The sequence below is a fragment of the Heptranchias perlo genome, chromosome 20 (assembly GCF_035084215.1).
Source record: "Heptranchias perlo isolate sHepPer1 chromosome 20, sHepPer1.hap1, whole genome shotgun sequence".
Classification (NCBI taxonomy): Eukaryota; Metazoa; Chordata; class Chondrichthyes; order Hexanchiformes; family Hexanchidae; genus Heptranchias; species Heptranchias perlo.
In genome coordinates, this window is record NC_090344.1 from 49,699,531 (window position 1) to 49,712,301 (window position 12,771).

Below are 12,771 nucleotides of genomic sequence, written 5' to 3' on the forward strand. Positions count from 1 at the left end.
TCGGCTCCAGACCTCATTACAACCTTGGTCCAAACATGGACAAAAGAGCTGAATTCCAGAGGTGAGGTGAGAGTGACTGCCCTTGACATCAAGGAGCCCGAGTAAAATTGAAGTCAATGGGAATCAGGAGAAAAACTCTCCAGTGGCTGGAGTCATACCTAGCACAAAGGAAGATGGTCGTGGTTGTTGGAGGCCAATCATCTCAGCCCCAGGACATTGCTGCAGGAGTTCCTCAGGGCAGTGTCATAGGCCCAACCATCTCCAGCTGCTTCATCAATGACCTTCCCTCCATCAGAAGGTCAGAAATGGGGATGTTCGCTGATGATTGCACAGTGTTTAGTTCCATTCACAACCCCTCAGATAATGAAGCAGTCCGTGCCCGCATGCAGCAAGACGTGGACAACATCCAGGCTTGGGCTGATAAGTGGCAAGTAACATTCGCGCCAGACAAGTGCCAGGCAATGACTATCTCCAACAAGAGAGTGTCTTACCACCTCCCCATGATATTCAACAGCATTACCATCGCCGAATCCCCCACCATCAACATCCTGGGGGTTACCATTGACCAGAAACTTAACTGGATCAGCCATATAAATATTGTGGCTACAAGAGCAGGTCAGAGGTTGGGTATTCTGCGGCGAGTGACTCACCTCCTGACTCCCCAAAGCCTTTCCACCATCTACAAGGCACAAGTCAGGAGTGTGATGGAATAGTCTCCACTTGCCTGGATGAGTGCAGCTCCAACAACACTCAAGAAGCTCGACACCATTCAGGACAAAGCAGCCTGCTTGATTGGCACCCCATCCACCACCCTAAACATTCACTCCCTTCACCACCGGCGCACTGTGCCTGCAGTACCATCCACAGGATGCTCTGCAGCAACTCGCCAAGGCTTCTTCAACAGCACCTCCCAAACCCACAACCTCTACCACCTAGAAGGACAAGGGCAGCAAGCACATGGGAACAACACGTCCTGCACGATTCCCTCCAAGTCACACACCATCCCGACTTGGAAATATATCGCCGTCCCTTCATCGTCGCTGGGTCAAAATCCTGGAACTCCCTTCCTAACAGCATTGTGGGAGAACCTGCATCACACGGACTACAGCGGTTCAACAAGGCGGCTCACCACCACCTTCTCAAGGGCAATTAGGGACGGGCAATAAATGCTGGTCTCGCCAGCGGCGCCCACATCCCATGAACGAATTAAAGAGAAGTGGGAAAAATAGAGACAATAACAAGACATACAGGGGATGTCTGGAGGCTGAGTGGTGATGTGAAGAACAGCAGAAAGAAAGAACTGGAAAACTGGAAGAGCTCTGATGAAGTAATTGCTTTTGGTGGTATTGAAACATTCTAGTCCGATCAAGGCTCACTTCCAGGGCATATGAAAACGTTTTTCTTTATAAAGTTGCAGTTATTTCAAAGCTATTCCAATCTTTTTTTTTAAAATGTTGTTGTTGGGATGTGGGTGATGCAAGCAAGGCTGCATTTATTGTCCATCCCTGAGAAGGTGGTGGTCGGCTTTCTCCTTGAACGGCTGCAGCCCTTGTGGTGTTGGTGTAGTGTTAAGTGGAGAATTCCAGGATATTGATCTAGTGACGAAGAAGAAATGGCGATACATGTCCACGTCATAATGGTGCGTGACTTCGAGGGGAACTTGGAGGTGATGGTGTTGCCATGACATTGCTGCTCTTGTCCTTCTTGGTGGTGGAGGGCGCAAGGGAGAGAGCTGCTGTTGAAGTAACCTTGGTGAATTGCTGGAGCGTACCCTGTAGATTGAACATACCGCAGCCACAGTGTGCAGGTCGTGGATATTAAGTCCACACTGGACCAGGGGCGCTGATGAAGCAAATTATCCTGGATAGTGTTGAGCTTCTTGAGTGATGTTGTGGCTGTACTCTTCCAGGCAAATAGTGAGTAATCAATCGCACTCCTGACTTCAGCCTTGGAGATGGAGGAGAAGCTTTAAAGCGGTCAGATTTTGCATTTAGCACCAACATCCCAAAGCACTTCACACGCAGTAAATTACGGTTGAAATGTGGTCACTCTTGTAATGTAGCCAATAACCTCACAGTGACGAGATGAATGACGAGTTAATAGCTTCTGGCGGGATTGGTTGGGGATAAACGTCGGCCAGGACACTGGGAGAACTCCGTTCTTTGAAAAAGTGCCATGTGAACTTTCGAGTCCAACTGAACAGATTGGTTTAAAATCTCATCCAAAAGACAGCAAATTCAACACTAAGACATTCCCTCAGTGCTGAAGTGTCAATCTAGATTATGGGTTCAAGTGGGACTGAACCCAAAACCTTCTCACTCAGAGGGGAGAATATTACTAACTGAGTATGGGGTGAGGCCAATTTACACTCAGCCCAAAATGTGTCAAGGTGGAGGAGAGACCGGCCATGAGTCTCCAGGTTTATTTTGCTGGTGAAAATTTGTTGTAAACTTTTAATGCCTCCAGAACACAGTGGGAAAATGGACTAAACTGTAAAGACTGTGTCTAATTAACATTTTAGAAGCTTCTATCCAGTCCATTCATAACTGGATATGTGACACTTGTTATGTACACGCTGGACTAGACATGACTATTGGGTCTATGAGCGGCCAAACACGGCGTCCCACTGAATACTTTGTTAAAGTTTTTTTTAAAAAATGTTTAAGGAGGTGCATACTGCGATTAAAATAGTGGACGGAGGAATCTGCTATGAAGACATTAAATCTTGGTCCAGGCACGGGTCTCTCATTAAGTTAACAAACATGTTCAAAAATAACAAACTATTTGCAGAAGTTCCTGCGAATTCCAGCAGTTCCCGGTGAAGCTCCCGGTGAAGCTCCGGTTACCATGGGAGCGACCCGGGACCCACACAACTCCCTCAACTCGAAGACTTTGGACTTTCTTCAAACTGATCAGCACGTTGTTTCTTCCCACTCCCACCTGACCTCGTCCATCCTCAGATTCCTCACCGTCTCCGTCGCAATTTCTCCGGACTGGAGATAAAACCGAGTTCATCCTTCAACCGGGTGGAAAATGTTCCAAACCACAGCCTGACCCCCGCCCCCGCCCCCGCCCCAAATTGGAAACCGCGCCCCAAACTGCGCGAGAGCAGCGCACAATAACGCCCCAAATTCGCGGGAAGCCAGCTCCCAGCCCCGGAGAAGGGAAAGAGAGGTAGGGGGGAGATTGTGGGAAAACATTTTATATACTTGTGATTTGCCTTGTCATGGGTGTGCTCTGGATATTTTTATAAACTAATTATTATGTCTCTGTATCCCCCCTGGTTCTTTTGTTAAAATTAAAAACTGATGTTGTAGTACAATAAAAACATTCAGATTTACATTTCCCCCTTTGTTTTGTGATCACACATTATTCTGCTGATCCCTGATCCTTCTCGAAACATTATTCATCCACGTTGCAATCTTTCAATTTTTCTCAGTTCTCACTGGGCACATTCATCCTGTTTCCATTTTTTTTGATGCTGTTGAATATTGAACAAACAAATGGTTTCCATAAAATATGATATTTTTAATCCATAGAACCATAGAAAAGATACAGCAAAGAAGGGGGCCATTCGGCCCATCGTGTCCGCAACAGCTCGAAGAACAACCAGGTCCCCATTCTAATCCCCCCTTCCAGCACCCGGTCCGTAGCCCTGCAGCTTACAGCACTTTAGGTACAGGTCCAGGTACTTTATAAAAGAGTTGAGGGTCCCTGCCTCTACCACCAATTCAGGCAGTGAATTCCATACACCCACCACCCTCTGGGTAAAAAAGTTTTTCCTCATGTCCCCTCTAATCCTTCCGCCAATCAGCTTAAATCTATGTCCTCTAGTTCTTGAACTCTCCGCTAGGGGAAACAGGTACTTCCTGTCTACTCTATCCGGGCCCCTCATAATTTTGTACACCTCAATCAAGTCTCCCCTCAGCCTCCTCTGCTCCAAGGAAAACAACCCCAGCCTATCCAATCTCTCCTCGTAGCTGCAATTTTCAAGCCCTGGCAACATTCTTGTAAATCTTCTCTGCACTCTCTCCAGAGCAATTACGCCCTTCCTGTAATGTGGTGACCAGAACTGCGCACAATACTCCAGCTGTGGCCTTAACAGCGTTTTATACAGTTCCATCATTACATCCCTGCTTTTGTATTCTATACCTCGGCTAATAACGGAGAGCAGTCCGTATGCCTTCTTCACAACCTTATCTACCTGTACTGCCACCTTCAGGGACCTGTGCACATGCACTCCAAGGTCTCTCACTTCCTCTATCCCTCTCAATATATTCCCGTTTACTGCGTATTCCCTTTTACTGTTTGCCCTCCCGAAGTGCATTACCTCACACTTCTCCGGGTTGAACTCCATTTGCCACTTTTCCACCCACTCCACCAACCCATTGGTATCATCTTGGAGTCTACAGCTATCCTTTTCACTATTGACTACACGGCCAATTTTTGTGTCGTCTGCAAATTTGCCAATCATGCCCCCTACATTCAAGTCCATATCATTAATATATACCACAAACAGCAAGGGACCCAACACTGAGCCCTGTGGCACACCACTGGAAACGGATTTCCATTCGCAAAGACATCCATCGACTTTTACCCTTTGTTTCCTGTTACTGAGCCAATTTTGGATCCATTTCGTCACATTTCCCTGTATCCCATGGGCTTTTACTTTTCTGACCAGTCTGCCATGTGGGACCTTGTCAAATGCCTTACTAAAATGCATGTAGACAACATCCACTGCACTACCCTCATCAATCTTCCTTGTCACTTCCTCAAAGAATGCAATCAGGTTTGTAAGGCATAACCTTCCCTGAACAAATCCATGCTGACGATCCCTGATTAAACCATGCCTTTCCAAGTGACAGTTTATCCTATCTCTCAGTATTGATTCTAATAGTTTGCCCACCACCGAAGTAAGACTGACCGGCCTATAATTGTTTGGTCTTTCCCTCATACCCTTTTTAAACAATGGCACTACGTTTGCAGTCTTCCAGTCCTCCGGTACCTCCCCTGTATCTAGTGAGGATTGGAAAATGATCCTCAGAGCATCCGCTATTTCCTCCCTGGCTTCCTTCAATCGCCCAGGAAACAATCCATCCGGCCCTGGTGACTTATCAACTTTCAAGGGTTCCAGTCCCTCTCGTACTGCCTCGCTCGTTATGTTTACCTTATCCAATATTTCACACCTCTCCTCTTTAACTACTACGTTCGGATCATCCCTTTCCTTTGTGAATACGGAGACAAAATGTTCATTTAAAACCCTACCCACATCCTCTATTTCTACACACAAGTTACCCTTATCATCCCTGATAGGTCCCACCTTTTCCTTAGCTATCCTCTTGTTCTTAGTGTACTGATAAAACATCTTTGGGTTTTCTTTAATCTTATTAGCTGATATTTTTTCATGCCCTCTCTTTGCTCTCCTTATTTCCTTTTTACGTCATCCCTGTACTTTCTGTACTCCTCTTGGCTTTCTGCGGTATTTAGTTTTCTGTGACAGTCATAAGCTTTCTTCTTCTGCTTTATCTTGCCCCGAATACTTCTAGACAACCAGGGGGCTATAAATTTGGCAGCGCTACTCTTTTTCTTTGAGGGGACGTGTCTGCATTGTACCCGTAGAATTTCACTTTTTAGTGCCTCCCACTGGCTTGCCACTGATTTCTCCTCAAGTAGTTGTGTCCAGTCCACTTCTGCCAAATCACCTCTTAGTACTGTAAAATTTGCCTTCCCCCAATTTAAAACATTTACTCCTGATTTAACTCTGTCCTTTTTCATTATAATGCTGAAGCTAACTGAATTGTGGTCACTATCCCCAATATGGTCACTCACTGTCACGTCACCCACTTGACCGTATTCATTTCCCAGGACTAAATCTAGAATTGTATCCCCTCTTGTTGGGCTTGTCACGTACTGGCTAAAAAAGTTCTCCTGGACACCGATACTGTAAGCGAGGAAAATCTGGAAGGTAAAACAGAACTAACAGACTTAGGTGTTACCCAGATCGATAGTTTATTACGAGTGCACACGGGAGAACAATCTCAGCCACCCCAGCTGGAGACCTCGTTCTCAAAGGAAAAGTGGCAATACAACTTAGTTAACACAGTTTATTGGACAACACCCACTAATTACTAATGGGGGTGTGTACATGGTAATATTGATACATCATTGGTTTATAGGGTTAATCAATCAACTTCTAGGCCTGCCCTTTGAACTCGAGTACCCCCCTGTGAGAAGCTTATGGGCTGCAGAGGCTTCACTCTAACTTCGCATTCTTGAGCTATCTCTGACCCTTGTTGTCACTATAGGGAGGGATCTTCAGCAGGAACATGGCCTGCTTGACTACAAAGCTCTATTGAATTATGCAGCCAACTGACTCCTTTCCTAGACCATCAGCAGATGTTTCATCAATACGCCTTTGTACTCTTATCTCTTCTCAGGAACAGACCCCTTCTCAACATTCCCTAAGTAAAGCTCGGAATGTCCTTGGTCAGCTAAACCTATCTATGTTAGTTTGAAAAGGGCTAACATGGTCACGTATCCCATGGTGCTTTGTGTTTTGTTTCCAGCCTAACAAGACTGAATGGTACCTTTCAGACCGTTTTATACCGGCGAATTGAGGCCCACCCCTTTATATCCCCTTAATCCAAATTTTATCCCGACAGATACGATGATTTGATGATGAGACTCAAAAGTGAGACCCTAACCCCAAGTGTGGGCTGTGGGCCTATAATGGACAGGGCAGTTCTGGCACATGAAACAGAGTCGAACTAAGGCACTCTCAAATAATCGGCAAATCTGACAGTACCTGGAACAATGTATACCAAACGAGCTAAACAGACACTCAATTAACGTCGTGAACTGCACAATTTCTGGGAGAGGATTTTAACTATGAGGAAAGATTGGATAGGCTTGGGTTGTTTTCTTTGGAACAGAGGAGGCTGAGGGGAGATTTAATTGAGGTGTATCAAATTATGAGGGGCCTCGATAGAGTGGATAGGAAGGACCTATTTCCCTTAGCAGAGAGGTCAGTGACCAGGGGGCATAGATTTAAAGTAATTAGCAGAAGGATTAGAGGGGAGTTGAGGAGAAATTTTTCATCCAGAAAGTGGTAGAGGTCTGCAACTCACTGCCTGAAAGGGTGGTCGAGGCAGAAACCCTCATCATGTTTCAAGGGTACTTAAAGTGCCGTAACGTGCAAGACTACGGACCAAGAGCTGGAAAGTCAGATTAGGCTGGATAGCTCATTTACGACCGGCGCGGACACGATGGGCCGAATGGCTGCCTTCTGTGCCACAAATTTCTATAATTCTGTGAGAAATGGAGGGACAGTACTAACAGAGGGTGCCACAATTTATGGGCAGGTCTGAGGTCATAGTGAACCGTGTGAAGGCAAGTCGAACTCGTCTGTGGCAAACGCCTAACAACTGGAGAGTTAAGCAGGCATCGGATCATTGCCCTGGTCACAACCACAGGATCATTACTGCAGAAGCTGGAAGTCCATTGCAGGACATGGAAAAATGTCACATTTGTGCATTTGTGGTCCTCTGAGGAGGTTTGGGCTGAGGCACTTTGTTAGGACAGTGTAGAGGGAGCTTTACCCTGTATCTAACCCTGTACCTGCCCTGGGAGTGTTTGATGGGACAGTGTAGAGGGAGCTTTACTCTGTATCTAACCCTGTACCTGCCCTGGGAGTGTTTGATGGGACAGTGTAGAGGGAGCTTTACTCTGTATCTAACCCTGCACCTGCCCTGGGAGTGTTTGACGGGACAGTGTAGAGGGAGCTTTACTCTGTATCTAACCCTGTACCTGCCCTGGGAGTGTTTGATGGGACAGTGTAGAGGGAGCTTTACTCTGTATCTAACTCATGCTGCACCTGACTGGAAGTGTTTGATGGGATCGTGTAGAGGATCTAACTGTGCTGTACCGGAGTGTTTGATGCCAACACTGGGTGTCTGAAATGGAAAAGTGTTGCAGATTTAATGAGCATATCCCCTGATTAAATTGCCCTGTATGGAACATAAAACAGAAACACAGCAAGCTCTGCCCACGGGGTACAAGTTCATCGTCATCCAAGCTGGTTGGATGCACAGAAAACCCAGTGCCCTGGAGCAAAAATAAATATAAAACTATTGCAGTGCTTGTGGTCCTGAGTGGCCCTGGGGAATATCATAAACGATTCCAATGCTGTGGGTTAGTCTTGGCTCGTAGTGTACCATAGTTTGGGAGATAGTGTACCATAGATTGGGAGGTAGTGTACCATAGTCTGGGAGGTAGTGTACCATCGTCTGGGAGATAGTGTATTATAATCTGGGAGATAGTGTACCATAGTTTGGGAGGTAGTGTACCATCGTTTGGGAGGTAGTGTACCACAGTTTGGGAGGTAGTGTACCATCGTCTGGGAGATAGTGTATTATAATCTGGGAGATAGTGTACCATAGTTTGGGAGGTCGTGTACCACAGTTTGGGAGGTAGTGTACCACAGTTTGGGAGGTAGTGTACCACAGTTTGGGAGGTAGTGTACCACAGTTTGGGAGGTAGTGTACCACAGTTTGGGAGGTAGTGTACCATCGTCTGGGAGATAGTGTACCATCGTCTGGGAGATAGTGTACCATCGTCTGGGAGATAGTGTATTATAATCTGGGAGATAGTGTACCATAGTTTGGGAGGTCGTGTACCACCGTTTGGGAGGTAGTGTACCACCGTTTGGGAGGTAGTGTACCACCGTTTGGGAGGTAGTGTACCACCGTTTGGGAGGTAGTGTACCATCGTTTGGGAGGTCGTGTACCATCGTCTGGGAGATAGTGTATTATAATCTGGGAGATAGTGTACCATAGATTGGGAGGTAGTGTACCATGGATTGGGAGATAGTGTATTATAATCTGGGAGATAGTGTACCATAGTTTGGGAGATGGTGTACCACAGATTGGGAGGTAGTGTATCATAGTTTGGGAGGTAGTGTACCATAGTTTGGGAGATGGTGTACCATAGATTGGGAGGTAGTGTATCATAGTTTGGGAGGTAGTGTACCATAGTTTGGGAGGTAGTGTATCATAGTTTGGGAGATGGTGTACCACAGATTCGGAGGTAGTGTACCATAGTCTGGGAGATGGTGTACCACAGATTGGGAGGTAGTGTATCATAGTTTGGGAGATGGTGTACCACAGATTGGGAGGTAGTGTATCATAGTTTGGGAGGTAGTGTACCATAGTCTGGGAGATAGTGTATTATAATCTGGGAGATGGTGTACCATAGTTTGGGAGGTAGTGTATCATAGTTTGGGAGGTAGTGTACCATCGTCTGGGAGATAGTGTATTATAATCTGGGAGATGGTGTACCATAGTTTGGGAGATGGTGTACCATAGTTTGGGAGGTAGTGTACCATAGTTTGGGAGGTAGTGTACCATAGTTTGGGAGATGGTGTACCACAGATTGGGAGGTAGTGTATCATAGATTGGGAGATGGTGTACCATAGTTTGGGAGATGGTGTACCATAGTTTGGGAGATGGTGTACCATAGTTTGGGAGATGGTGTACCATAGATTGGGAGATGGTGTACCATAGTTTGGGAGATGGTGTACCATAGATTGGGAGATGGTGTACCATAGTTTGGGAGATGGTGTACCATAGATTGGGAGATGGTGCCATCCAGCGACATGGGTGGATGGAGTCAGTTCAGTGATGTTCTGCTGGACACCACCATCCAGAGGCAGGAGAGAGATATTACAGCAATCATCACCCAATCTGCTCAAAGCGACACACGGCCCAGGACCGACACCCAATGCACTGAGTCCGCAATCCCAGTCACTCTCCGGGAGGTCCCAGACCATGGACCGGCCTCTCGCAGTGTGGGGAAGGAGGAGAGGTCTGTTCACAGGACCCCCCCCCCCTCACCACATCAGTGGGGGTGATGGCCCGGGGGGGGGGGTGATATTTCCAGGTGTGAATGGGGCGATCGTGGACCGAAAATCGCGGGGCACTGCTCACTGCCACCTCCCTCCTCAATCCGCAAATCGGGGGTCGCACCGTCTGTCGGACCTGCGGGACTGGGCGGAGAGCGGCCCAACCACCGCTCCTGAAAGGAGCAGCTCCTCCTCGCCCCAAAAATTCATCCCACCGACTGCCAATCGCTCAGGAGCCTCCCTCCTTCTCTGTTCCTCCCCACTCCCATTTACTCTCCTCCCCTTCCTCCTCTCCCCACTCCCTCACTCATTCCCTCCTCTCCCCACTCCCTCCTCTCCCCACTCCCTCACTCATTCCCTCCTCTCCCCACTCCCTCACTCATTCCCTCCTCTCCCCATTCCCTCCTCTCCCCACTCCCTCACTCATTCCCTCCTCTCCCCACTCCCTCCTCTCCCCACTCCCTCACTCATTCCCTCCTCTCCCCACTCCCTCCTCTCCCCACTCCCTCACTCATTCCCTCCTCTCCCCACTCCCTCACTCATTCCCTCCTCTCCCCACTCCCTCACTCATTCCCTCCTCTCCCCACTCATTCCCTCCTCTCCCCACTCCCTCACTCCTCTCCCCACTCCCTCACTCATTCCCTCCTCTCCCCACTCCCTCACTCATTCCCTCCTCTCCCAGGGGTGAGAGTGTTTGTCAGGGGAGTGTGGGGAGCGGGACCCCCCAATCCACACTCACCTCCCAGCAGGGTTCACTGGACAGTCACCACAGGCTGGATCTCTGGCTGATCTTTTCACCCTCTCCCCACCCCAGGGGTGACTCCAGTCAATTGCAGCCCCCACCATCAGATCAACTAACGCAGCACAGACACGTTCCCCCTGCTCTGTTTCCTTTCTCTGGGCTCGGGTGAACATTCAGGAAAAGGTCCAAAACTGCAGCACAGAGCAGAGAGTTTCACTTTCACAATTGCTGTTCGAGAGAATACCAATTTCTGATTGGAGATCCGAGCATCCCAGTGGGTCACATGACACTGGGGTCTTGTATGAGTTGATCTGTTCAATCAGCCTCGAGAAACAGAAAGGAAAGGAAGGTAAGTGAGTGAGAGACTTATTCCAGAAAGGAAAGGGAGGTAAGTGAGTGAGAGACTTATTCCAGAAAGGAAAGGGAGGTAAGTGAGTGAGAGACTTATTCCAGAAAGGAAAGGGAGGTAAGTGAGTGAGAGACTTATTCCAGAAAGGAAAGGGAGGTAAGTGAGAGACTTATTCCAGAAAGGAAAGGAAGGGAAGTGAGAGACTTATTCCAGAAAGGAAAAGGAAGGGAAGTGAGAGACTTATTCCAGAAAGGAAAGGAAGGTAAGTGAGTGAGAGACTTATTCCAGAAAGGAAAGGAAGGGAAGTGAGAGACTTATTCCAGAAAGGAAAGGAAGGTAAGTGAGTGAGAGACTTATTCCAGAAAGGAAAGGAAGGGAAGTGAGAGACTTATTCCAGAAAGGAAAGGAAGGTAAGTGAGTGAGAGACTTATTCCAGAAAGGAAAGGGAGGTAAGTGAGAGACTTATTCCAGAAAGGAAAGGAAGGGAAGTGAGAGACTTATTCCAGAAAGGAAAGGAAGGGAAGTGAGAGACTTATTCCAGAAAGGAAAGGAAGGTAAGTGAGTGAGAGACTTATTCCAGAAAGGAAAAGAAGGGAAGTGAGAGACTTATTCCAGAAAGGAAAGGAAGGTAAGTGAGTGAGAGACTTATTCCAGAAAGGAAAGGAAGGGAAGTGAGAGACTTATTCCAGAAAGGAAAGGAAGGTAAGTGAGTGAGAGACTTATTCCAGAAAGGAAAGGGAGGTAAGTGAGAGACTTATTCCAGAAAGGAAAGGGAGGTAAGTGAGAGACTTATTCCAGAAAGGAAAGGAAGGGAAGTGAGAGACTTATTCCAGAAAGGAAAGGAAGGGAAGTGAGAGACTTATTCCAGAAAGGAAAGGAAGGTAAGTGAGTGAGAGACTTATTCCAGAAAGGAAAGGAAGGGAAGTGAGAGACTTATTCCAGAAAGGAAAGGAAGGTAAGTGAGTGAGAGACTTATTCCAGAAAGGAAAGGGAGGTAAGTGAGAGACTTATTCCAGAAAGGAAAGGAAGGGAAGTGAGAGACTTATTCCAGAAAGGAAAAGGAAGGGAAGTGAGAGACTTATTCCAGAAAGGAAAGGAAGGTAAGTGAGTGAGAGACTTATTCCAGAAAGGAAAGGAAGGGAAGTGAGAGACTTATTCCAGAAAGGAAAGGAAGGTAAGTGAGTGAGAGACTTATTCCAGAAAGGAAAGGAAGGGAAGTGAGAGACTTATTCCAGAAAGGAAAGGAAGGGAAGTGAGTGAGAGACTTATTCCAGAAAGGAAAGGGAGGTAAGTGAGAGACTTATTCCAGAAAGGAAAGGAAGGGAAGTGAGAGACTTATTCCAGAAAGGAAAGGAAGGGAAGTGAGAGACTTATTCCAGAAAGGAAAGGAAGGTAAGTGAGTGAGAGACTTATTCCAGAAAGGAAAAGAAGGGAAGTGAGAGACTTATTCCAGAAAGGAAAGGAAGGTAAGTGAGTGAGAGACTTATTCCAGAAAGGAAAGGAAGGGAAGTGAGAGACTTATTCCAGAAAGGAAAGGAAGGTAAGTGAGTGAGAGACTTATTCCAGAAAGGAAAGGGAGGTAAGTGAGAGACTTATTCCAGAAAGGAAAGGGAGGTAAGTGAGAGACTTATTCCAGAAAGGAAAGGAAGGGAAGTGAGAGACTTATTCCAGAAAGGAAAGGAAGGGAAGTGAGAGACTTATTCCAGAAAGGAAAGGAAGGTAAGTGAGTGAGAGACTTATTCCAGAAAGGAAAGGAAGGGAAGTGAGAGACTTATTCCAGAA